This window comes from Psittacula echo (genome assembly GCF_963264785.1).
Source record: "Psittacula echo genome assembly, chromosome: 3".
Lineage (NCBI taxonomy): Eukaryota > Metazoa > Chordata > Aves > Psittaciformes > Psittacidae > Psittacula > Psittacula echo.
Genome location: NC_137736.1, coordinates 37,768,187 through 37,793,283, shown reverse-complemented (window position 1 = coordinate 37,793,283; position 25,097 = coordinate 37,768,187). Strand labels below are relative to the sequence as shown.

At 40.1% G+C, this 25,097-nt stretch overlaps 1 protein-coding gene across 2 annotated transcripts in view; it reads left to right on the top strand.

Annotated features, from left to right (window-relative positions):
• The first annotated feature begins 969 nt into the window (after window positions 1–969).
• USP9X (ubiquitin specific peptidase 9 X-linked) overlaps window positions 970–25,097 on the top strand; it is a 105,771-nt gene continuing 81,643 nt past the window's right edge. Inside the window, exon 1 of one of the 2 annotated variants that reach the window (XM_080612037.1) lies at window positions 970–1,715. The gene's annotated coding sequence lies outside the window, so the exon portion shown is untranslated. The remainder of the gene's footprint in view (window positions 1,716–25,097) is intronic. The other variant, XM_080612036.1, reaches the window with a different exon arrangement.

The following is a 25,097-nucleotide window of genomic DNA, read 5'->3' as shown; positions in this document are numbered from 1 at the left end:
CTTGTAGCTCCCCTTCAAGATACTTCAGATACATCTCGCTCTAAAGCAGTCACCTACATATCAAAGCCAAGAAAAAAGAGCAACAAACGATCCATCTGGTTTTTACAGTACTGGTCCCCCCTAACCAAGTGTCTGCTCTGAGGGAGGCAGTGTTTTGGTGGGGATTGAAGACATCCCTGCCTGCACGTATATGAGCCCCGAGGCCCTGCCCAAAGCCCTTGCCACACTTTGGGCCCGCGGCCTGGAGAGAGATGAAGCCCTAGGGAAGGCCCAGCCGCAGACGAGCTGACCGGTGCAGGTACCGGGCAACAACGTCTTTCCACCTGCTTGTCCAGGGTGTTCCTGGCCCGGGGCGATAAGCCGGCAGTTCGCAAGCCACGCCACAGCGTCACCAGCAGCCAGCGCGCCTGTCTCTCCCCACCCCAGCTTTGTCCGTCCGCCCTCCCGCCGTGCCGCACAGCGACCCAGGGCGGAGCGTTACCGGCCGTGGCCGCCAGGCCGAGAGGGACACGCTAGCAGGGCAGCCCTAGCTGCCACCCCCTTCGCCGGAGGGGCCCAGCAGGCGGCAGCGAACGGGAAGGCTGCGCCTAGACGGCAGCGGCCGCGCTGACGTCATTATCCGGGCCCTCCGCGCGGTTCGCCCCGCGGGTCACAATGGAGCCCGCTCGAGCCCAAACGGCATGAAACGGCCGCGCGCGCTCACACGAGCCACCGTCGTCGTTACCCGTTCCCCTTCTCCCCTCCCCTTCACTCTCCCCCCGCAGCCTTCCTCGTGCGCACTCCCTCCCTCGCCGCACACGTAGGGGTGGGGGACAGGCGGGCCACGGCCTGGGCCTCGCCGCTGCGGCGTGAGTGACAGCCCGGAGGGGTGGGGGGGCGACGGGGGCGGGGAGCGCGTCACGCCGTTCGGCTGGCGGAGCCGCTGCCGCCGCGTTAGGCCGGGGCCTTGGAGCGCAAGCCGGACGCGGAAGGCTCTGTCGGGGCCGCCATCTTGCCCAGGGCCCTGCCAGACAGAGGTGCGCTGCCGCCGCCGGGAGCGCGAGGAGCTGCCGCCGCGTCTCGCCTGGCTCCCTCCCTTCCTTCTTTCTCCCCACCTCCACCTTCCCCTCCCCCTCCGGCACGCACGGAGCCGTAAGCGCAGAGCGCTTCAGCCGCCCGGGCCGGCCCCTCCGCTGCCACCTTCCTTCCTTCCTGCCTGCCCCCGCGCGCCGCGGACGTTGCCGCCCAGCCGGGCCCCGGGTCCCGGCGATAGGAGCGCGGTGCGTGTGCGCCCCCTCCCCCGCGTGCGCCCCGGTCTCTGGACGGGGCGGAGCGCGCAGGCCCCGGCCAAGCCCCAACCGGAGCCGAAGCCCAGGGCCGCCGGGCAGGAGCTGGTGACGCAGGAAAAACGCCCCGGCGGTGCCGCCGGCGCCGGAGAAAGCGAAGCGGCCGGGTCCGGGAGCTGAATCGCGGACAGCGTTGGAAGCTTCGCCCTCCCGCTGCCCGTCGCAGTACACGGCGTCCACCTGGGGTGTGTGTGTGGGGAACCGGGGAAGCGGAGCCGCCCCCTCAGGCAGCCGGCTGCACGTCCGGGATCGCGGGGCCTGGCATGAGACTCTGCCCTGCTGGCCACCTGGGATGAGGCAGTACTTGGCCGCGCTCCTTCGGCAGCACCAAGGAGGGCACCGGGCCGTCTCAGCAGCAGCAGCCGCGGGACAAGGGGAAGCCGTGTGGGGGTGAGTGGAGGAGCGCCGTGGCCGGGCGGGGCTGGGGGGGCCGAAGTCGGGGCCGAGGCCGGGACGCGGCGAAGCGAAGCGGCTGCGTGGGGGCAGCTGTTGGTGCTGCAGCCGGCGCCCGCCGCGGAACGGAACGGACGGAGGCGCTCCCCGGAGATGGGGCTCCCCGGGTCGGGGTGCAGGACGGCGGGGCGCGGGGGGAGGAAGGGCCGAGTGTGGCCCCGTGGGGCGGGGAGCGGGGGCTTGGGGGGTGTGAGGGTAATGAGCGGAGGGTGACGGCGGCAGCGCCTCCCTCGCAGCCCCAGGCATGTGGCCCTGCATCGCTGGTGTTTTGGAGGGCAAGGGAAAATGGCTGACGGCTCCTCATCCTTTCCCGGCTGCCGGCGGGTGGAAGTGCTCCGCCGCCCCTCGGGGGGCTCTGCCAGGCGCCGGGCGGCCCCTCCCGCCATCCACCCTGGTGCTGCCGGGCGAGGAGGGCCCGGTGGCTGCCTTCAGCACTGCACCCGGCTTTGCCTCCTCTGGTTCTCCTTTCCCTTCGCACCGAACGCCATTACTGAGGTGGAGTGATTGGAGCCGTGTAGGCCTGGGCGACGCCTGGAAATAAGGCCCTGCCGAGACGCTTTTCCTACAGTCTCAATGAAAACCACCAGCACCAGCTCGTTCACGCCCGCTGTAAACATTATTAACGCGTAGGCCACTCCTCTAGTCTCGGCTTCCAGCAACCCTATTTCGATGCACAAAAAGCATTTGTGGCTTTTTGCATCTTCTTCCTCTAGTTCACCCTGATGTATTTCCTCGCAGTTGTGTGTTGGAGCTTGTTTGTTGCAATTTATTTTAGACAATATAACCCCCTCCGCTTGTCCGAGGTGTGCGGTAGGGAGGGAGGAATAGTTGCGTGCAGTTCGGCCACGGTTATTCTCCGTTAACTGTCTTCAAGAAAACGGAGGGATTTCACCAGTTGTATGGGTTGTTGGGGGTTTTTTTTGTGTTGGAAATCGCTATTAATGTGTGCTAGCCCACTTTGTGTGGCATTGTTTGTATGCAGAGAGAGTAGCATTTGAAAATTATTCTGTCCTTAAGCGATTTTATACTCAAGCATCTAAAAATGTTGAGGAGGTTTTTAAGATGCCATATTTTATTTTCAAGTTTCTCCATTGAAGTCCAGTTAAGTATTTTGAAGATGTACAATAACACACAAGACACAGCTGTACAGGGGGGGAAAAATCTTTCAGAAATAATTGTTCTATTTAAATGTTCAAAATACTCCTTGTCTCACTGTAGACATACAGTGTCTGTCTCGGCTGTCTTCATGTTGTGTGTACAACTTGATTTATAGTCACAATTCTGCAGTTGTATTCAAATCGCTGTATGTTTGTATCAGCCCAGAGTCAGCCCCTCTTAAGTCACAGGCCCAAAGCTAGCACAAGGCCCACTTTTGCTGACCTAGTTGCAGAACTGGGGCCTGTATTCTTAAAAAGTTGTTGAATTTAGATGTTAATATGCAGTGTTAAGTATACTGGTGGCAACACTTGTTATGACAGAAGGACTAGGTAAGCTCTGTTTTTTCATGAGGCTCCTCAAATGCCTGACAAATAGATATGTTTAGGAAGGGTATTTGGAAGGTTGGCCTTTATTGATTATGGAATTGAAAGGGTATCTCTAGTAGGAAGGATTTAGGGGTGGCTAAGATCTGTAGATAGCTAACTTTATTCTTGATATTTCAGTTTTACTTTGAGGTGTTGGCAGAACTTCTCACTATAAATGTTCCTGAGCAAGTAACATTTATTTCAGCAAAACCTAAGTCATACATGAGCATATTGGCATGCTTGTTTGTTTTTGTTTTGTTTTGTTTTTTACAGTGCTTTTGATTCTTTGAGTTGAAGTGATGTTTATTCTTTGAACCAAAAAAGTACAGTGGCTAAAATGAAGAATTTTGGGGAAGCATGTAAAATACATGTATTGATTATTCTGTTGCAATACCCTGGACAATGGTGATGCTTAGTGATAGCTTTGAGTGAAAAGCATAAACAATCATAAAGCTGCAGTGGAAGAAACTCAGGTTATCAGCATGGGTTGTTTTTTTCTGGGAGTGAGGAGATGGGGAGAGGAATTTAGCAAAAAAGTAAACGTAAGATTGTATCACAGTAACTGTTTCCTTCTCTCCAATATATTTTGTACTTTTCTTGCATGTAGGTTTTTTTAATGGTACTTCTTTTGGGTAGCTCCTGTCTTAATCTTTCCAGGCTGCTGCTGCTTCATGTCTTGCAGAATTTGCCCTTGTGGCAATAATTTTGCCCATTGCAGTGACAGGAAGACTACATCTGGAGGTGGTAATCATGAGGATAGTGGCATCAAAACTGTTTACTCTTTCTGTATCTGTGGAATATTGTCTTACATAAACTTAGATAAACATTTCCCACATTGCGGTGCATTTGTACTCAGAAATAGACAACTGCAGATACTCTCTGTTCTAAACACACACTTTGAGGTTTATGGGGTTTATGAATATTCCGGAATTCTTACAAGGGACACTTGGGGTCAACAAAAATAGTGGATTAGTGTCTGTTCAACAAAAATCAGACTTTTAAGAAAGTAATGGTATGTGTAATATCTTTGTTCTAAGACATTTTGTATTTAAAATTGAAATAAGTTTAGGTTTCACAGTATGAATACAATTTTTGGTAAAAAGGATAGGAATTCAGTTACTTACTAGTTTGAACACCTAACTTTTAAATGGCTTTAAAGTTATGTTTCTGCCAGGTGTGTACTGAAGATATATAAAGTTCCATGGGAAATACTTCTGTCCTTCCTGCTTCAGTTTAGAAATAAGTTCAGAACTTATTTCAGGTATTTGAATGGCAAGCAATTTTGTGTTAGGCAGTTCTCTGAGTGTGTGTGTATATGTGTATATACATTTATTTATCCCAGAAATACTGTTTTATATATCCTAAGAGATCTGAAAGCTGTAGGTATGTTTTGAAAACATCCTGAACAGGATAGCCTCATTTCTGAAGTAAGTGAATCAAGTGTCCCTTACTGTTTTTCACTTAAAGCATGATTTATTCTTTTTTTTCCTCAAAAAAAACCCCCAAACAACCAACAAAAACACAGCAAGCCAAAGCCCCCCAAACTATTAAACTTTCTTTTTTCTTGCAATCACAAATATTGTTTCATTGAACCACTAGTCTTGCTTATCCAGCAGTTGCAGAGACCAATGTCAGGTGATTGTCTGAAGCTGTAAGAAACATTGCTGTTTTTTCTGTTCACTTGAAAAGCTGTACATGTGAAGGCTTTTGTGTCCTTTAGAAAATTGTTTTCTGGATGTTATCATTAGTATTAATCTGAATGCGGAGACATGGTTTCTCTTGTTCCTGGTCTCTTAAGTTTTTCTTGTGACATGGACGTGTCTCCTCTTGAAACGCTTTGTAGTTGCATCCAGTTTTATTACCTGTATCACCCTTTTTTAAAAGTCTCAAGCTGTAGTCAAAGGTAAGTTTTGAGAACACAGCTTGTAATGTCTGTCCTTTGTTGTAGTACCTTGCGTTTGCAAAGCTAGCAATGCTGTGTGCACTTGCTGTAGCCTTGTCTTATGTCATACAAGATGCTTATGGTACATAAATACACTTTCTATTTTATTTTTTTTTTTACATAACTGAGCTTTGTTATACATACTGTCTCCTTGACACAAACGTAATGAAAAAAAGAACGAAAAATTGAACTATACTGTACTGCTGTACCTGCCCTGCTATACCACAGTCTTGTTATTCCACTTTTCTTAAGAGGTTCTCAGCTCTGCAATATCGAGTTAGTGATGAATGTCAGTTGCCTGGCTGTCTTGCCAAGCAGTTGGTTGTGTTTAGGAAAAGCAGTTTGGTAAACCTTTGTACTGCAGAATGGTAGTTAAACAGTCTTCCCGTGGCAGAGGTGAGGGATGCAGTGGGAGTCTTTCATAAGTATATGGTTGTGTGCAGTAAGACTTGGTTTTTTTTCTGCCTGTAAAGTTTGAGCTGCTTTGGATTTGTGTGTTAGAAAAAGGCAGCGATGGTAAAGTTCTCCTGCTCTTACAAAGGATTAGTTTTATAGTGAGTTGAGGTATCTTTTTGAAAGTTATGTTGTATTGGCTGTCTCTGTTACACTTAAGGTTGTAACATGATTTGAGAATATTGTTTAAAGAGGTTCTCTCTGTACTTCATGACAGAACTGTGTTTTGACTTAGATCTTCTTGCTCAGAGTCTTGAATAGACAGTGGCAGAAAGCCATTCTGTTGTGACTTGACATCCTCAAAATGTCAGCTCCTGCATTTCTGAGACATTACAGTGTCCACTTGAGCCCATTGGTGGTTTGAGCACTTTCTGTAGATCTGGTTTGGTAAAACCAGTTAAAATATTGAGTGTTGGTAAGGTTACAGGGGAGCTGTTAAGAACTTTCCCCACAGTAGAGGAGTAAGAGAGATAAGGTCCTAAAGTGGCCCCTTGTGACTTAATGTAAAATCTTTTTGCTGGTTTTGGTGTTTTTTGTTTTGTTTTTTTTTTTTTTCTTCTTAAAGGAGCCTAACAGCACAGCCGGTTCCTTTTGCATTTTCTGTTGTGAATTTTCTGATACTCCATTTTATAAGAAGCTATTAGTTACTCATTTTATTTTGACAGTTGAATTCAGTCTGCTTGATATCAAAGCTTTTTGGTTGCCAGCTGTTGACATGTTTTCAAATAAAAATTAAAATGGTGAGAATAAATGCCATGTTGTGGATACAGGTGTGTTCACAGGCTACTTTCTGATGTAAACTTTACTGATGTATAGTTTTCTTAAAGGATTAGTTAGTATTAACTGTGAGAATGATCATTTGCTTTTGTTTAACATCTTTGTGTTAGTACAGCTTCAAAAGAGGTCCATGGGATGTAGATTTAAAATCTAGTTGTGTTTGGAATGCTAGTATATTCAACTTTTTTCATGAAGTTAAAATGAAGCCTGCTTTAGAAGTAGTGGATAGCTATCAGGAATGTTACCGTGGGAAACTTACCTGTAGCATCCTTGATCTGCTTATAAAACCAGTATGTAGCCCTTTTTTGTGATTCAGTTATACATGTAACTAGCAACAGAAAAATGTGTTTTTCTTGCATATAGATCTTTGCATGGGCATCTTAGCAAATCATATTATTTGGTAGTTAGTGTTTAGTCATGAATTCACTCTTAAGTGAGGAATGATGCAATGTGGTATTCCCTTAAGATGTAAATTTGTGAATGGAAAACTCACAGAAGAAACCTTTTTTCCAATTTTTTTTTGTAGAAGGCAAGACACAAGCGTGTGACTCCTTAATGTTTGCTCATGTTCTCTTCTCCTTCCTCCTATAAATTGTAAAAGACTTTTCCAGTATTTTTATTTAACAGAAGTGTTCAAATGAGTGCTTCAAAATAATGAGAAGTACTTGGAGGAAATTTCAAGACTAATGTTTCATTAAGCTTTCATGTAAACTGTCCAAAACTCAAGTAATAGAAAATTGTACCTAGTAGAGCCTTTGTTTAAGACAAGTAGTGCTTTTTTTTTGGTAGCAGCTGAACAATAACATGGAATGACCCTAAAATGTACATTATAAATACCATAGACTTCAATCCTTAGGTCACTTTAATGCTGCTTAACCTTTTTTCTAGCTTCAGCAGGACAAGGTGTGGGAAGAGGAAAAGGTAGTGGTTTGTGTTTGGGTGGTCTTAGCTATCATGCTCTGAAATGGTGAAAGAAGGAGGAGATTGTTTAGAAACGTGTTCAGTAAAGAAAAAAGTGATGTGTGCCAGGTAGGATTCCTGTTACCAGACACGCTTTTTTGGTTGGAGGCGAGTGTCCTTGCTAGCACTGTGGTATGGGATAGTGGTGACAGGCCTGTATTGGTTGCGGGTGGAATTTCAGTTTTCTTGTCCAGAAATGAAAATTGATAGTGAAGAAAAGAAGTCTCTTACTTTTCTAATACAAGATGAGAATGAATATTGTTGTCAAAATCTACCGTCATCTCAGTAAATGAGCCTTGCATCTTTGGTGTTCAATTTTTCTGCTGTCTTGGCAATTGAGTACTTCAGTGTGTTTCTGAAGAAGTTTCAACAGAACAAGTCCATGAATTTGGAAGTTAAATAAGAAAGGTGGATCTGCTTAGCTTTTACTTTTTAGGTAAGTAGGATGGTGAAAGACCAACATTTTGATAAACTAAAAGCTTAAACTATAAACTATATTATGTATTAGAATTTTTATGTTTCTAATTTAGAAATAAAATGTTGGGGTTTTGTGTATTTCTCATGTTCCCTTTTAATGCATTTTCCTGAATCCTTTAGATTTTCTTTTTATTTTTGTAAATTGTTACGTAAATTCTCTGGACCTTGAAGGTGGAAACTCCAGTGACTTGTTCTGCAGTTTCAGACTGCAGTTTTGCATAGCCCTCCGTATGCCTTGACCTGTCTTTCAGACAGTGCTTTATTAATCACAGTGGGACCTTAAAATCCCAGACGCTTTCTCTGGCTGCTTTTAATTGTGTGTGTATTTAAATGCACATACACAGACATATGAGCACACACATTCATGCAGTGGAACATTTTCTTGAGTTGATGTACTGACTTTTTTTCCTCTAGGTGAGGTAGTAATGTCAAATTTCTTAAGTGCTTTATAGCTCTCTTGCTGTGTCGGAGTTTCTTCCTGATAGTTCTGGTGATTAGACAGATAACCTGCAGGTTGCCAGAAAATTTTTCGTGTTCTTTTTGTTGTAGCAGTTTGGCCAAATTGCTGTGGTTGACAGTTTGTAATGTGTCTAGTGAAGGTGTAACTTAAAACATGAATTCCCCTTATGGCATTTGAGAAACCATTAATTCCTTTCACTTCCGTGTTTTAGGATTGGGAAAACAGTTTGTTTAGGTTTTTAACGTTTTTTTAATACATATATATATAAAATGAAAAGGTTTATAGTGAAATGAAAAGCTTCATTTTTGTCAGTGGCAGTGGATGCAGAAAGGTAGTGCTGCCATGCTTTGTTAGTGATAGTGAAACATTGCTGTGAGATAATGTGTCTTCAGCCATGGAAAAACCCCATGTGATCAGTATCAGCCTCTGGTTAGCAGGTGTAAGACAAAGTTTTTCATTTCTCTGCCCTGTCCTAAGATTTTTTCACCAGATGTCAGGATGCATTACCAAACCCTCCTTAATGAATTTCCCTTTTTCTTCATATCATTTCCCTGATATTGAAATTAATATTTAGAACCAGTAGCAAATCTGGTGCCTGGAGGCAGCTAGATGAAGATAGTGAATGACCATGTTGTTAGTTTAGTTTTGTTGCTGGCAAGCAGTAGCCAAAATGAGAGCTTGATTTGGAGATTCACATGCGCTGTGCTGATTGGTACTTCAGAAGATCATATTTTTCTAAAATTTACATTGGACTTGATACTTGGTATGCTGTTTGTTTATATGCTTATATTTAGTTAGGTGTAAGTATCACACAGGAAGATTTAGCAGTTAAATATGTTATCTAGACCAGCAGGAAGTAACTAACAGTTCAAAGCAGAGAGTCGGAATCTCCTGTGAGAGCTGCTTCATGCTTTTAAGTATGTGCTTAGACTATGCTACACCTAAACTACAGTTTGGGTTGTTTTCAGTGCTGGTGACCCACTGTGGTTCTTCACAGTAGTTCACACTTAAAATGAAGACAAACCCTTCAGTTTTACTTTTGATTATTCCAAGAGCAAAATTTTGCTTTATATGTGAGTTTATTATTGTATGTCATTTAAATTCTAAATGACAATTGTCCACTAGAATTCTTTATTCCGTATCTTTTTAATATAATAAGATTCTCTAGTGCATTTGACAAAGTTCTCAGAACTTGTGTGCTGGAGATAAGGGATGGGAGGAAGAAGCCTTAACAACAATGTTGATGTTTAAGTAGTTCAGCTGCGATGGTTTTTTTTCATCTATAGGAATTATGAAGACATTATTGGAGTACTTCTCTGTAGATAATAACCCCCCTTTTTTGCTTCTTTCACAAGCTCTTAAGATAGTTTCTGATTTACTTTTTTTTTAGAAACTTTCTCCTAATAAGAAATGAACATTTTTTTGTTTATTTTTTTTGTAGTTTGTTCCTACTTGCATGCTTGGTCTGGTGTTGTTAGTCTGCTTTAAAGAAATGCTGTGGTGAGATTTTATTGATCTGATGGAATGATTGTCTATGCATTTACCTTTTTTCGTTTACTTCCTGAGTATTTTCTGCTTAATTCAGTCTGTGATTTATCGTGCCGTTCTTCTTTGGAAGTGTTATGATTTCAGAGTGCCCAGTTGTTTTAGTGGGTATCTTTTTTGTACTTCCTGGTTTTATTTTTTCCTCTGTCATACTTCCAGATAGCTAATGCTTCTGAACAACTAATGTTTTGTTTCACCAAAATTGGTGAGGTTAGTTGTATACTTTGTGAAGACTTTCTTGCTGGAAGATGTCTTCTTTACAGACTAAAACATCTTCTTTACAGACAAAAACTTGCCACAGGGTGTATATAATCAGTTTGGTTCTTTTTCCGTGCTGAATTTGTGAATATGAGGTTCATGTTTGAGGTGCCTTATTTTTGCTCAGATGCTTGATAAGTACAAGAGCAAAATTGGTTTTCCAACCTATAGTACATACTATTTCATCAGGACTTGTGGGTTTTAGTATTTGAGATTCCTCAGCGGAACTAAAAGCTTGATTTTTTAAAAATGCTTCCATTATTCATTTTTCAGTTGAATTATCAGATGGCTTAGCAGAGTTACTTAAAAAATGTGTGTGATGAAAAGCAAATGCTGTAGAGACATGAAAAAAATGCACAAGTCATGATCTATTCAAGCATTTTACCACCTAAAGGGGGGTATTTTCACTTGAGTAACCTAAGAAGATCCCTCTAAGCTTACATAAAAGTGGAAAAGGGGGAAATGCAAGAATGAAACTTGTCATTAAACCAGTGGTGTTCCCCCTCACCCCTTAATTATGAACTTTTCCTCTCACTGCATCCTTGAGTCATTCAGCCTAGACGATGGATTAAATTGGATTGTCAGTCAGAATTTTATCTTTAGAATTCATGCTGTAAATGCATGTGTTACATTGGTCTGAATCTCATTCTGAGTAGAATTACTACTCTGCTAATAAACTCGAGAGGTGCTTTTCACTCCCAGCTTGTGCATTTCACAAACTATTAATGTATTGTTTCTCACACCACTCTGTAAATTAAAACACTTGTGTTGTCTTTTGCTTTACTGATGAAGAATTGGGGCATAGAGGCTGTAAACTTCGAAAGTGCCTCCTGTCATAACTTCTCAATGGATTTGTGTTAGATGTTTAAGGTGTTAGACACAGTTTACGTTGGCTTAAGTTGCTCTTGTGCTCCTTCACTCTTCCTCAGTTTTAGCTTGATCTCACTACCCAGAAAAATGAAAGGAGGATGAAGAGGTTAATCTGAGAAATCTGTGATTTCTCCAGCACTGCATATGAAAAAGACACAGACAGAATTAACTTCTCAGAGGTCCTGTATTGCTGTCTTATAACCTGCACATTTTCCTTTGACTTCCGCAGTTCTGTTTCTTTTCTTGTAAAACATCATTTAACTTCTGCAACAAATAAGGTATGGACAGTTTTTCTTCCTGGTGTCTCAGTTGATTACTGTTTGCCCAGGGGACTTAGTTTGATGGAAATGAACTTTCATTTGATGGAAATGAACTTTCATTTGATGGAAATGAAATTACAGTGGAAACCAGATTATTCTGAAAATCTGAAATTATGTAGGAGAAAAATGACAAATTCAGCCTTTGACAAATTTAAAGAGCAAGTTCTATTCTCTGTCTCTCACACAGGCACAGAATTTTGTTACGTGAAAATGTATTTGGCTAAGAAGTAGTAAGACATTGACTATCACAGTGGATACAGCTGTTGCTTGCACTCAGGCACTCATACTGTGTCATCTCTAATTCCGGTGTTTTGACCTGGATCTCCAGATAATAAAGTAGTCCTCTGTACAGTTTCATAACTGTGGCCTGTTTTTTGGTTTTGTGTTTTGTTTTTTTTTTGGGGGGGGAGGTGGGGTGGGGTTTGGTTTTTCTTTTCTGGTTAGCCAAAATGAAATTTTTGCCAGCTTCTGTGTTCTACATCATCTGCATTGCCTGCTTTAGTTTTGTCACTGATTTATGTGCTTGTGGTCAGATTATTCAGTGTTACTGCTAAACGATTTTCCCAACTTACTGTGATCAATTAAGTATTCCAGTGGCTTTATCATAATTTCCAGGGTAAAGACAGTTTTATGCTTTCTTAGACTTCTCACTCTTAGTCTTACTTGCTCTGGCGGCTTAATATTTCTTTCAGTGACTGAACTTAGATATTCATGAACTGACATTCCTGGAATTTTATCAACTCTTAAACAGCTTTCTCTGTGTGCATTTTTCTGTGATATCAATTATGCTTTAGAAGAATTTCAGTCTTTATGACAATTCTGTGTCATCAGGACTCATCTCTAGTCTAATGTATGTGAACCTTGGTTGCTATTATAGCTAAATATGTGCTATATAACTGTAATTGGCTGTATTCTGTTTCCTTTGTTTTTCTTCTTTCAGGGTGTATTTCATTATATATTTGCACTGGTGCTAAAAGTTGTTTTTATCCATGGTTATATATTCTTCCTGTTTCTCATACCATTGTTAGTGTTCATATGGCATGTGATACAGCTGAAAACTAAAATGATTTTCATTCCTTTCCCCCAGTTACCTTTCAGCCAGATTGGCTTCTTGATCTGGCTAACTATGTGGTGACGCAATGGCTAATATTAGTGGTAAGAAGGTGGTTAGGATGAAAGCGGGCAAGGTTGCCCTCCTTCTCTTCTTGTGACAGTGGAGACCTGGTTTCAAGCAGACCATGAAGCTGTATCTTCAGCTAAGGCTTGTCCACATGCAGAACTACAATGAAACTTCTGTCCCAGAATTTATCAGGGTATAATACTCTTACTGGGATATAAGGTTGCTATTCCTCACTGACATTCCAACAATGGAAACAGAAGAGCTCCACCTACACACTGTGCTGGCAAAACTACCTTCTGAGTGTTCTATCACTGTGACTTTGTGCTAGTTTAAGCGCTGTCCCTAAAAGGAACAATTCTGACATTTGTCTTGTCTCTCGGCCTGTTGGTGGTTTCAGTGGTATTTTTATAGTCTATTTTGTATACTGGAAGGAGGTGCTCTTTAGCAAGAAGGTTTGTGTGGTGGGTTGTAGTTTTTTAATGTTGGTTGATTTTTTTTTTTTTTTTTTTTTTTTTATTTCAGGCAGAACTGCAACAGAGTTCTTAAACCCATCCTTAGTCCTTAGGATGTGGTAGTAGTTGATTGTTGTCTCCTGTGTTTCTTAATAAAGAAGGTTATGACATACTTTTTGATAGGTTTTGTAGGTACAGGAGGATTGAGTTTCTGAGACAGTGGAGTCACTTTTTGGTTCTGTGAGGGAGTAGTAGTGTAGTAGAAATAATTATCCTGTTTCCAACTCTGCTTTCTTTCTAGGGTCTTTCATACTTACTCCTATTCATTTTCCTCTGCTATTTACCTTTTTGCATTTAGATACAATCTTTATTGTGTTGGCAGAGGAGCATTAAGACAGAAGACAAAATTGCTGTTCCTGTTGCCACTTCTTATTTCTCTGCAGAGAGGCCAGGATTTTTAAGGGGAGTTGTTGGGCAAGTTCTCTGGAGCAGACAGATAATTTTCAGTGATTTCTTGAGCATTCATTCTGCTTAGGCAAATGGTTTGTATGAGCTTAGTTAAATGTGCATGGAGCACATCTAAGGCAGACGGTCTTAAAAAAACCCCCTAGCTATCAGCTTAGAACACTTCTGGTGAGCTTGTGCAAGTTTGATTTTTTTCAGAGCAAGTATCTTCTGACTGAAATGGTTGTAAGGCAACAGGAAATGACAAAATGTTTACTTGCAGTTAGCTAGTATGGAACTGTACACAAATGTCCAGGCTGTGTTAAGCAGTTGGTACACTGAAAATTAGTTGGAAGTTTGCTAAGCACTTAGCAGAAGCTTATTGAAACATGAATTTTAATGCTGACATCACTTTCTTGTGTATTTGAGACATTTTAAATTATGCTTGATGATGATGGTAGTGTTTGAGTTCCTGTGCCTTCTGATTGAAGATTACATGAAAAGCAGAGTTGGAAAAAGAAATATTAAAGTAAAGCTAGTACAGTAATGGAAATCCTTAGATTATTTGAATTTAAAGCACTTCAAAATATCTTGGAATTTCACAAAGTTACTTTTGTCATGTTCCAAGAATGTAAAATGCTTCCAACTTAATATCTGGGTTAGATACTATACCATGCTTTATTTATTTGCAGCTAACCAAGCAATAAGTTGTGTTCATTTTATATTTTGAGGGAAAACTTCTGTAATGTGTGATAATGTCACAGGGAATTTGGAGTTTAGACTAATAGTAATAATTATTAATTAATTAGTTAAATAATAATTTTCTTTAGTGTAATGTTTAGCATAGTATAGAGAAGTCTTTAAATTCTCCATAGCAAACATGAAGGGAATGAGAAGGGGCTAGGCTAATTTTTGCAGGCTAACTTTAAATTTCACTTTTCTAACAGAAGCTTTATAGTATAATTGTGGTGGTGGCATTGGGTACTGCACGCTCCAGTGATACATCAGGTGCTGTGTCTAAGCATGATTTAACAAAGAGTAACACACAAGGAAAATGTAGAAATAACATTCTAGTGTTATCCATAATTCATTGGTGGAATGGACTTAGACAGTATTTCAAATATTTATAGTGCTGAGTTTTGCAAAACCTTAAGTGCAGTATACTATAAATAATTCCATGTTTTAAAGCCACAAGTAGAATGAACCTGGAGGATGGCATTATGTTCTCCTTTAGGTACTAGAGAAAGACTGAAAGTAGCAAAAGCCATTCAGCATCTACCAGTAGCCTGGTAGCAATGTATTTATATATCTCAGGGGAAAAACAAGAATAGGGATGCCACTGGACATGAGAAGTTACGGTTTGGACATGTGTATGGTTTGGTGGGATCTTCCAAGGATGGAACGTTGAAGTGTTATTTCTGTTTTTGCCTTGTTCCCCAGGAAGAGTTGAAGTGAGTAGTAGTAAATTGCTCCAGTGTAGTGGATCAAAGGAAGCATTTTGATTTAAACTTTTTTCATGAAGTTTTTAGATTTTTGTCAGCAGTTAATGTTCTCTGTAATCCTTAGGCAGTTGGACTAGATGGTCACTGTAGGTCCCAGCTGAAAAATAATTCTATTTAAATGTCCATTGGAGGAAGAGACGGATACTTCATAGTTTTAGCTTCATCAGTCCTGCCTACAAAATTGTTCTGAAAGAATCTGAGCTTTCTTTCTGAGCCCTGCAGCAAAAGAACACAACTTCCAGGAAAGCTGCAAAGGTCAGTGGAGCTGGAGGATAAAGGTTTTTAATAATTGCTTAGAGTTTGAGCCCAGCTCCCAGAGAGAAGCGAGATACTTCGTGGAAGCTTTTTGGAATTTGCAAAACTCATGTTCTCCTGTTAACCTTAGGACGCTATTTAGAGAGAAATTGCAGAATCTAATGCAACCTAAAATAACAATAAAAACTTTCTTCATCAGTCTTAGGATGAAAGTTCTTGATGTGTATCAAGGTTTCACAGCTACACTGTGTGCAAAACTCAAAGCTTTGATCATTAAAGAATAAAGGAACATCCATTCCTGAAGATGGAATTTTGAAGAAGCTTCTGAAGTGGTTAAGGAACTGGAGGTTTCAGTTTGGAGGAAAAAAATCTGTGTAGATGCATCAATATTCTATTTGTTTTTGTCAATCCAAATGTGAATATCGCAGACTTCTTATGGCAAATCTAAGCAAAATGGGGGAAAAAACATGCTTTGCTGTGAAATTATGTGATGCCCAAGCACAAACAAAATCCAGTTGGCTTAAGCTACTGTGAAACAGAATATTGATGATATTAATCTCTCAAAAATGAAACAGAAGTGACATGGCTTTTTACAAACAAAAGTTTTGGCATTGTTTTAATTTGCTTTAGTACTTTAAAAAGTAGTGCTCAATGGAAAGACATAAATGTAATAGACCATTTTCTTAGGTTAGTGGGGTTACATGGAAGGTTACACGCTAACAAAATCAGATGTGATTTTTTTACTGGCTTCTACAAGGTGATGTTATACTTCTTGGGTCGTATGAATTGATTTTCTTGCCAAGTTATTGCTTTTAAAAAAAACTGGACTTTGGTAAAAATGGTATTTATTGCTCTTTCTCTGGCATGATTGAACTCCTTTTAAGAGCCTTCTGTTGAAGTGCTTTTTTGGCTTTCTTTTTAATGTTGAAGACTTACTGGTATTCTTTTTGTGTGTAGCTGGTAATGATTTTTTTAACACTCTCCTATTATGGATTTTGTTTCTAACCTGTTGAAAACCTAGACCTTCCTTCCTGTTTAGGTCCCATTAGTTGCCTAAGTTTTCATCTGCTGTCTGCTTTAATTTCCAGTGCAAAACCACAACAATGTCATGGTACTTAGTTCCTCAATATGTTCTAAGATACAGTTCTAACCCCATTCAGTGAGAAAATTGCAATAGATGGAAATACTTCATATGAAGATTAGTGTCACTGAATATATTAATCTTTATCATTTACACTTTAAAAGTTATGTTTAAAGATGGTTCCTGTGCATGGGCATTATTTTTAATTGGAAGGGTAGCTATATATAGTTTGTAGTGGTATCAGCTGGTTTTCTTAGCACTGAGTGCTATTTCAAACAGCCAATAAATGTTTTCTTGCTTGACTAGCCAAAGATTTGCAAAACACACATTTTATATGTATTGGTTCTGTTCTTGGAAGTCTACAAATTGAAAGTTCTTAGCATGAAATAATACCCTACTGTATTTATGACTTCAGGCTTAAGAACTGAAAAGGAAATATTATGTCATGTGTTTACCTCTTCTGAAAAGCTGTAGGGAAAAGGCAGATCCTCACTGCTTTTTCAGATTTTGTATATGTGCGTCATTGGCAGTTACTGCTTTTTGAAAAGGTTGGTTACAAATACAGTTTGTATAGTACTGGGTTCTCAGTTCTTTTTCTTGTTTGGTAGACCCCAGAGTTGAAGAGAGTAGAAATAGCGCTCTTAAAAAGACATCTTTATTCCTTTACTGCAAGGGAATAAGATAAATAGCAGTCAGAAATGCCAGAGTTAGGCTGCTTTGGAATTAGATAGCCTCTGGTATTCTATCCTGTTTCCAGTCTTGTAATGGGTTCAGGTATTTGATTCAGCATGTTGCACTCTCTTCTTGCTGGGGCAGCTAATTGGTGTGGAGGGTATCTTTGTTGCTACTTACTTTTTCCTGATGTACAAGGCTGTAATTCACAAGTTTCTTATCAGTTCTGCGACCAAAATTATGCTCTTCTGTTAAAAAGACAACAGTTCTGAGATTTATTCGTACAAACAAGCCCTTGTGGTGTTCACATGCAGTTGATTTCCTAGAATAACCATGCTTCTAGACTTGTTTCCCGTTATATACAAGGCTTTCTGCGTGTCCTTTTTTGGGGGGGATTTATCTGATCTTTGGTTATCTCAAGTGCAAATTTTATTGTTCCAAGCTTATAAAATGGCCCAGATTACTCTGTGACATGTTCTCATTGTTTATCATCCCATTAGTTTGTGTGCCATGTGCAAAATCTGTTAGTAATTGCATAGGTTTATGTATGTAGTTGGTAAAATTGAATAGTATGGGATTGAGAATTGATATGTGAGGGGTTTGGCTAGGAATATTGTCCTGTTCATTGAAATTGTGTTAATAATTTGGGTTTTGATTAGCAGAGGCTTGTTTTTTTGTTGTTGTTTTTGTTTTTTACACGTATTTACTTCCTTTTAATTAGACAAATGTGTAAAAATTGCAGTACAGAAATTCAGGTGGTCTCATAAAATCTCTCACACTGATGACAAAGTATTCATTTAATCTTACGTATGACTGTAAGAAATTGCATGAGTGGCTAGTAGTTTCACTAAAAAGCTTTTGTCCAGAGATGGTGGTTTGATTTCTTCTCTCCATTCCCCCTACTCCTCCCCCCTTCCTTTCTGCACTATTTTGGACTATATCCTGTTTTTCAAGATCTAGTAGAAGTTACGTCTGTAGATTTCTCTTGATTCTTGATTATATCGTAAAACTTGAGTGCAGCTTCGCTGGGGTTTTCATTTTAAATTTTTTTTTTTTTTTAATGTATTACATTATAAATATTGGGAACTGAGGTTTTTTGTTATGACACTGATGCATCTTTTGTGTTTAGAATCAGCAGAAATATTTCTTAATAACATGGTAGAAGAGACTAAGATGTTTAACATTTATTCAATGATGTATATGGTGATTGCTTGGATATTTTTAATGTATTATGAATGTTAATCATATGTGTGTATTAGGAAATCCATATTAGCTAAAAAAAAAAAAAAATAGGGATAATCAATTAGAATAAATTTGAAGGCTGTGTATTAAATTAATTGCCTGAAGAAAAAGATTGCTTCGGGATACATCATTCTGTTCTGTTAGTATATTGCAACATGTTTATCCAAAACTAGATTTTAAGTACAAAAAAAATGAGGTGTTGCTTTCTACCTGCATTACTCTGAAACAGTTTTAAAGACCTAACTCCACCAGGAAACTGAACCTGTTGCTATCATTGTCTAGTTGCTTTCTGAACTATTGCTATTACAATTAAACAAAAGAGAAAACTTTCAATGTCAGTACAGCAGTATAGTTTGTGTCTGCTCATATGAGGAATGTGAATTGGAAAGAATCGTGTGTATCCTCATGTAGGGAAAATGAGTGCTACTGTGTAAACTTAGGTGTCTGGTCTGTCTCTTTCAGACTTTGTAATTCATCCCATTCTATACATTCACGAAGCTTTTCATTCCACTTCTATAGTGTGCTTTGGCAACTAGTAGGAAGCCATTGATACCTCAGTGCTCAGAATTGTTTTAATTACCTCTGTTCCTTAGTGCTTTGCTGTAAAAATTCATGTCTTGCTGAGAAAAGCCTTCATTACTTAGGTGAAATTAAGCTTGTATTTTTGTGCTACCCGTAATACTGAGAATGTATTTTGATTTTCCCCATTGGTTTTGAGCATACAGTAATGCTCTTCCTAGCAGAAAAAGCAGAGCAGTCAGGTTGAACATGAAGTAACATTAAAAGTTAATTGTCCCTTTTTAAAATGAAGTAAGAATGAATCTTTTTAAAAAGTCTTAATAGTGTCACATCTTTCAATTTTTGGTATTTGGATTAATGCTTTAAGGAAGAAACAGTGTTCTTAAAGTGTTCTGGACAGTAGACTTTGCTATACAGGTTGTAGAGGTGTAAGTATTACATCCATTTTAAAAATGAATGAACAGCTTAAAGTGTTTGATATAGCCATGACCAAACTAGATTTAGAGCATTTAGTCAGTCTTCGGTACAAACTTTAGACATACTATTTTCTTGAAGTAATAAAAAGTAGACAAGATACAATAATAATTACTCCACAGATGATAGAGAATCAAATAAAAATGTGTGTATTAGTTTTAATCTAGAACATTATTTAAATTTAAACATTAAACTATGCTTTGTCCTTGCTCCTAGTGTTCTGTGGCTGCCTGTAAAGGACTGAGGTTGCAGTTGGACCTGCTGTATCAAAATCCTAATTGACTGTATTGCCAACAACATGGAGTTTGGGTTGCAGAATGGCAGCCTCCTGCACAAATGAACTGTAGCATAATTGGAAAAAAGTATAGCATTGTGTTGCTTAGCAGCATGAGATTGAATCTCTGTCTGAAACATGTGCATACTAAAGTTCTTAGATATGATTTTTTTCTTTTTTGTTTTAGTTTTGAAATTGTTTCCTGTTGTAGATTTTTCTTTTAATCCGAGGTGAAAGAAAGTCTTGCCCGCTTCTGTGCATGTTCACTGTGAATTCAAATTCAAGAAAAAAGGCTGCATAGTAAGTGAAAGTTCAAACATTCAAGCAATTTTTAAAATAGATTTCAGCATTTTCCAGATAGAAATGACTTACTGAGTTTGCTTTTCTTACTTTAGTGCATGCATTTACTGATTTTTTTTTATTCACTTAAAGTCATCAAATAAGTACGTTGGGAAAGACCTTTAAGATCAAGTACAACCGTTACCCCAGGGCTGCCAAGAGCACCACTAAACTTTATCACCAAGGGCCTCATCTGTGCAGTGATTCCACCACTTCCCTGGGCAACCTGTTCCAATACCCGACTACCCGTTCTGTGAAGAAATTTTTCATAATATCCAATCTAAACCTCCCCTGGCACAGCTTGAGGCCATTTCCTCTTGTCCTGTCACTTGTTACCTGGGAGAAGAGACCAACCCTCACTTCACTGCAGCCTCCTTTCAGGTAGTTGTGGAGAGTAAGGTCCCCCCTGAACCTTCTCCAGGCTAAACAACTCCAGTTCCTTCAGCTGTTCCTTGTAAGACTTACTCTGTAGACCCTTCTGCAGCTTTGTTGCCCTTCTCTGGACCCGCTCCAGCACCTCAATATCTCTCTTGTATTGAAGGGCCCAGAACTGAACACAGTATTTGAGGTGCAGCCTCACCAGTGGGGATGATGATTTTCTTGGTTCTGCTGGCCACACTATTTCTGATACAGATACTTCATTCTCGCTTTTGGAATCTCTTGTATTGAGGGGCCCAGAACTGAACACAGTATTTGAGATGCAGCCTCACCAGTGGAGATGATCACTTTCTTGGTTCTGCTGGCCACACTATTTCTGATACAGATACTTCATTCTCGCTTTTAGAAAGCGTAGTTTGTTTTACTGTCGTGACCTGAATTCTCATCTGCTAGCATAAAACCTCACATTATCTACCTACTTACCAGTGCTTTGAATGTATTTTCTTACTCACTTGGAAACAGGAATTTAACTAATACAGTTGCAGGGGCTGTAAATTCTACATCCCTTCTCCTCCTGTCATTGAAATATATTGAGTATCATTGAGGATACAGTTTCATGCCAATGTAACTCCCACTGAAGGTTCCTGGGAGTGAAGGACTGGTCATACTGGATGAGACTCTCAGTCTTGCTCAGTGCTTTGTCCATGACAGTGACCTGAAACGTATGCCTAGGGAAAAGCATGGCAGCAAGGCCACAGCTCACTTCAGGGAACACCATTAATTGACTTAACATTTGCTGCTTTTGTATGTAAGGCATTGACTGCTTGGTTTCTTGGTGCTTTTGATGTTCTCTGTCACGTAACCAAAGCACTTTGCCTTCAAAATAGGGCCTGCAGTTAACTGCCCTGTTTGGTAGCCAGAACTAAGTGTATGATCTGAAGACCTGACCTGCTGTTGCATTATCTGTGAAAAAACATCATGGACCTTAAGTAATCAATGGTACACTATCTAACCGTTACATGCCTCAACAGTTATTGGCAAGTGAATGTCTTTTAGAGAAAAACGCTTGCTGCTGTCCAGTTCCCTTTCAAGGGCTGACATTCATTGATTATTGCCTTGAAGTAAGACAGTAAGTCTCTAATCAGGTAATAGCCATAATTTGTTGCTCAAGGAGGAGGAAGCATCATTGCATAAAGCTACCATTTTCTGCAGCATTTCGCTACAGACTTCAGCATAGAGTGCTATGTAGCTGGTACTTGAAGATACTGAATGCATGCAGATGACTCCTTTGAGACCAAATTTATGGGGTTGTTAGTTGTGGTCTTTCTGCTTTGTCCTTGACCTGACAATATGTGGTGATGCTTTCTTTTGGAAGTTCACTTTCCATGCCTTTATTGCACGGAACGTGCAGTAAAAATTCACATGAATGGTAGGTGTAGGAGCATCTTGTACAAAGTGAAGTCACATCCTGTTAAGAAGATGTATCTTAGCTAAGCGAAGTCTCAACACTAGGCTTTGAAATTAAAAAATAATCCTGAAAGACCTCAAGTATGTTGCAGGACATCCCTCTATTGTGTTATATGATATTGGGGGCAAATAAGTTGTATGTTTCCAGTGTTCCAGAAACGCTGCCAAGTGTGTTAACTTCAGATGTATGATGTGGAAAGATAAACCAAAAAGGTTGCTTGAAGTAACCTGTTTTTCAGTCAGAACAGTTTTAGTTCTGTTCAGTCAGAACAGCAACAATTGCAGTTACTCAGAATCTGTCTTTTGCTGTTATCATTTAGAAATTTCTTGCTTTGAAATAATGTGTTGGAACCTGATGCAGTTAAGTCGCATGTACATTCACTTCTTTACTAGGAGAAGGAATCTAAATTAATTGTAATCTAAACTATCTGAACTAACGTTTTCTCTGATTGCTGCTTATCAAGTATTTTCTAAACATTGAAAGTTAGACACTTCTTGCTCTACTGAATAGTAGCTTAATGACAAGTTTTTCATTAATCATTGAATACATTTCAGTTTCAGTGCATGTCAGTGTTAATGAGCGAATTGCTGAGGCCACCAGTGTTCTATTACAATTATATAAAGAATTTTCTCTTCCTGAAAGACATAAGGCACAGAGAAGAAAGAAAATGATAAATGCGTGGGGGTGTGCATAGATGTAACTACTGAATTAGGTCAGTGTTACAGTTTTGGGGGAGGTATTTGTAGATGAGAAGGCGTTTTGGTTAAAGGAATAGGGTGGAAGGTTAGATTCCCAAGTCTAGAATTTTTAGACTAAAGTCATAACCATTGTGATGAGTCAGTATTTACTTGGACTTTAAGAATGCAGTTCCCAGAATCCTGTATGAAACAGATCTGTGATACCTTTCAACCTAAAATTTGTATTGCTGCAGTTAAACTTTTTTGCAGTACAGCACTTAGGATGAAAAAGCACATCTTCTGTGAGATCCCATTAAGATATGAATGTTCTTCTGTAAATAATGCTTAGTAATTATTTTTTCTTAGCACAGTTGTATGATCCTACCGCTACAAGTCCCTAATGAAGAGTCCCTCCCCAGCATCCCTGTAGGCCCCCTTCAGATACCGGAAGGCTGCTATGAGGTCTCCGTGCAGCCTTCTCTTCTTCAGGCTGAACAGCCCCAACTTTCTCAGCACCTCCCACATGAAGACAGGCTGAGAAAGAAAGACCTATAGGGATGCTGGGGAGGGACTCTTCATTAGGGACTGTAGTGACAGGACAAGGGGTAATGGGTTCAAACTTAAACAGGAGAAGTTCAGGTTAGATATAAAGAGGAAGTTCTTTACTGTGAGGGTGGTGAGGCACTGGAATGGGTTGCCCAAGGAAATTGTGAATGCTTCATCGCTGGTGGTGTTCAAGGCCAGGTTGGACAGAGCCTTGGGTGACATGGTTTAGTGTGGGGTGTCCCTGCCCATGGCAGGGGGATTGGAACTAGATGATCTTAAGGTCCTTTCCAACCCTAAGTATTCTATGATTCTAAGTAGCTGATTTAGGAGAAAGGCTGTATGTGTTGGGGTGTTTCATTTACTTTTGAGGAGATGACGTTGAGAGACTCAGATGAAAGCTGTGTGAGAAGTAAGCTGTATTAGAAAAGTGTCTCTTGATCATTATATGCTTAAATGCCATCCTTTGTATTTGCTGTTACATGTTAATCCTGTAACGGAGCAGTATGTCCATATTTGCTTCCTATCTAGCACTTACCTGAGAACTTATGTCTGATGATTTTGTTTTTTCCTGGCTTTTGAAAGGATGCTTGATTACTTTCCTTACCCAAACAAAATTAACCTATCTGCCACATAGACAGGCAGTTGCTGGCATTGGAAGCTGACGTGAAGCTCAGATGTGCAGCTGTACTAAATGCTTGAACCTGGAAGGAGAGGCCCTTCCTGGAGGGCAGTGCCATGTCCAGCATCCTCTGCGTGGTGTGCTGGTGTTGGAATGCTACTTGCAGCAAGTGGTGTCTTCTAAATGGGGACCATGCAGAGTCAAAAAACCTATAGCTGTCTTTTCCTGGTGTTACTAAAGTCACAGTCAGGTGAAGCAAAAGCTGAGTTTTGCTTGTAATTTAGTGGTGGATCAGGGTGACATAAGGAGATGGAAGCAGCATGGCAAATTGGAATTTGCTTGGTTGGTAATCAAAAGCAAATGTCAGTGGGATTCATTTGGCTCAGTCTTTGTAGCCTCATAACATCGCTTGATGAACAATGGAGTAGTTAGTTTGTCATTTAATAGGCATCTGTCTCCATCTTGACACTGCATCAAAACATCCATTCAAAGCTTTGGGTAAAGAAGATAGGGGTTTTTTTAAGATGTCTTAACATGCTGAATGCAAAATCAAATACAGTAGAGATGAGCCATGTATAAAAATTAATATAGAGTCTCCATTAGAATTCAGCTGGATATACGCAGTTTGAATTTTCTGTTGTCCTTTCTGTATGCTTAAAAGCAAGGTGTCGCTGTATCAGTTCACATTTGTCTAGAAATAATCAATGTTTAAACAGGTATAAAGGCTATTCTTGAGCTGAACCAAATTGTGCCATGGTGAGTTTTAAGTAAAAGATTGACTAATCTGAATTAGAGAAGTGATGGGAATTTGTAATTCCATGGTTCATCAGTTCTAAAGACAATAAAGCAGTAGTGTGTTCTTCGTGGACGTGCAGTTTGTCATTTTCTCTGAAACATAAATGGTTAAATCGGTGGCTGAAAACAGGACTGGTGAACTACTCTCTTCTAATGCTGTTAAAATCCATAAATTGGAATATAATTTGTCATTACAAAAACGTGTTTGTATACTCTGTAATTAGAAGGGAAATATCTGGAAAGGATATCCTTGCAATTTAGAATATATAGATACTACAAGAAGCAGTGAGACCATTTACTGGAGTGTTTTTAGTTAGCTGCAGCATAACCCAAAGTTACTTTCGTATCTCTGAAGACATCACACAAACTGACAGGGGAAAAGTGATGAACTCACTTAAAGAGGTTGGCCTGTAAATGTTCTGTATTTACTAGCATCTACAAAATCCTGCATATTTTTGTTATACAGATTTTGTTTTACTCTCTGAATTTACAAATTTTGAATAAATAGGTTATTTCAGTAGTAGTTTTCTTGTACGTCCTAGTTAAATTATGTCGCTTACCTTGAGCAGAAACGAATTTACAAGAATGCTTTGCCCACGCCCATCAGACAACAGCTGAAAGATAAATTCACACTAGTGTAAGCCTGTCTAACAGGAGAGCTGCAGTTTTGTCCTGGCTCCCTAGCTGGCATTAAAATGAGAACTCTCTTGCCTTGTAGTACACCAGCTCAGGTAATTAAAAACCTGAAAAATCATCACAGTCTTTGTAAGTTTTGGAGTTTTCTGTGTTGTTTCCTTTAGTACTCTGGACTGGCTCACTTCATGATAGTTCAGTCAAAAGCATTAGAATAAGAAAGACATGAAATTGAAGCTGCTTG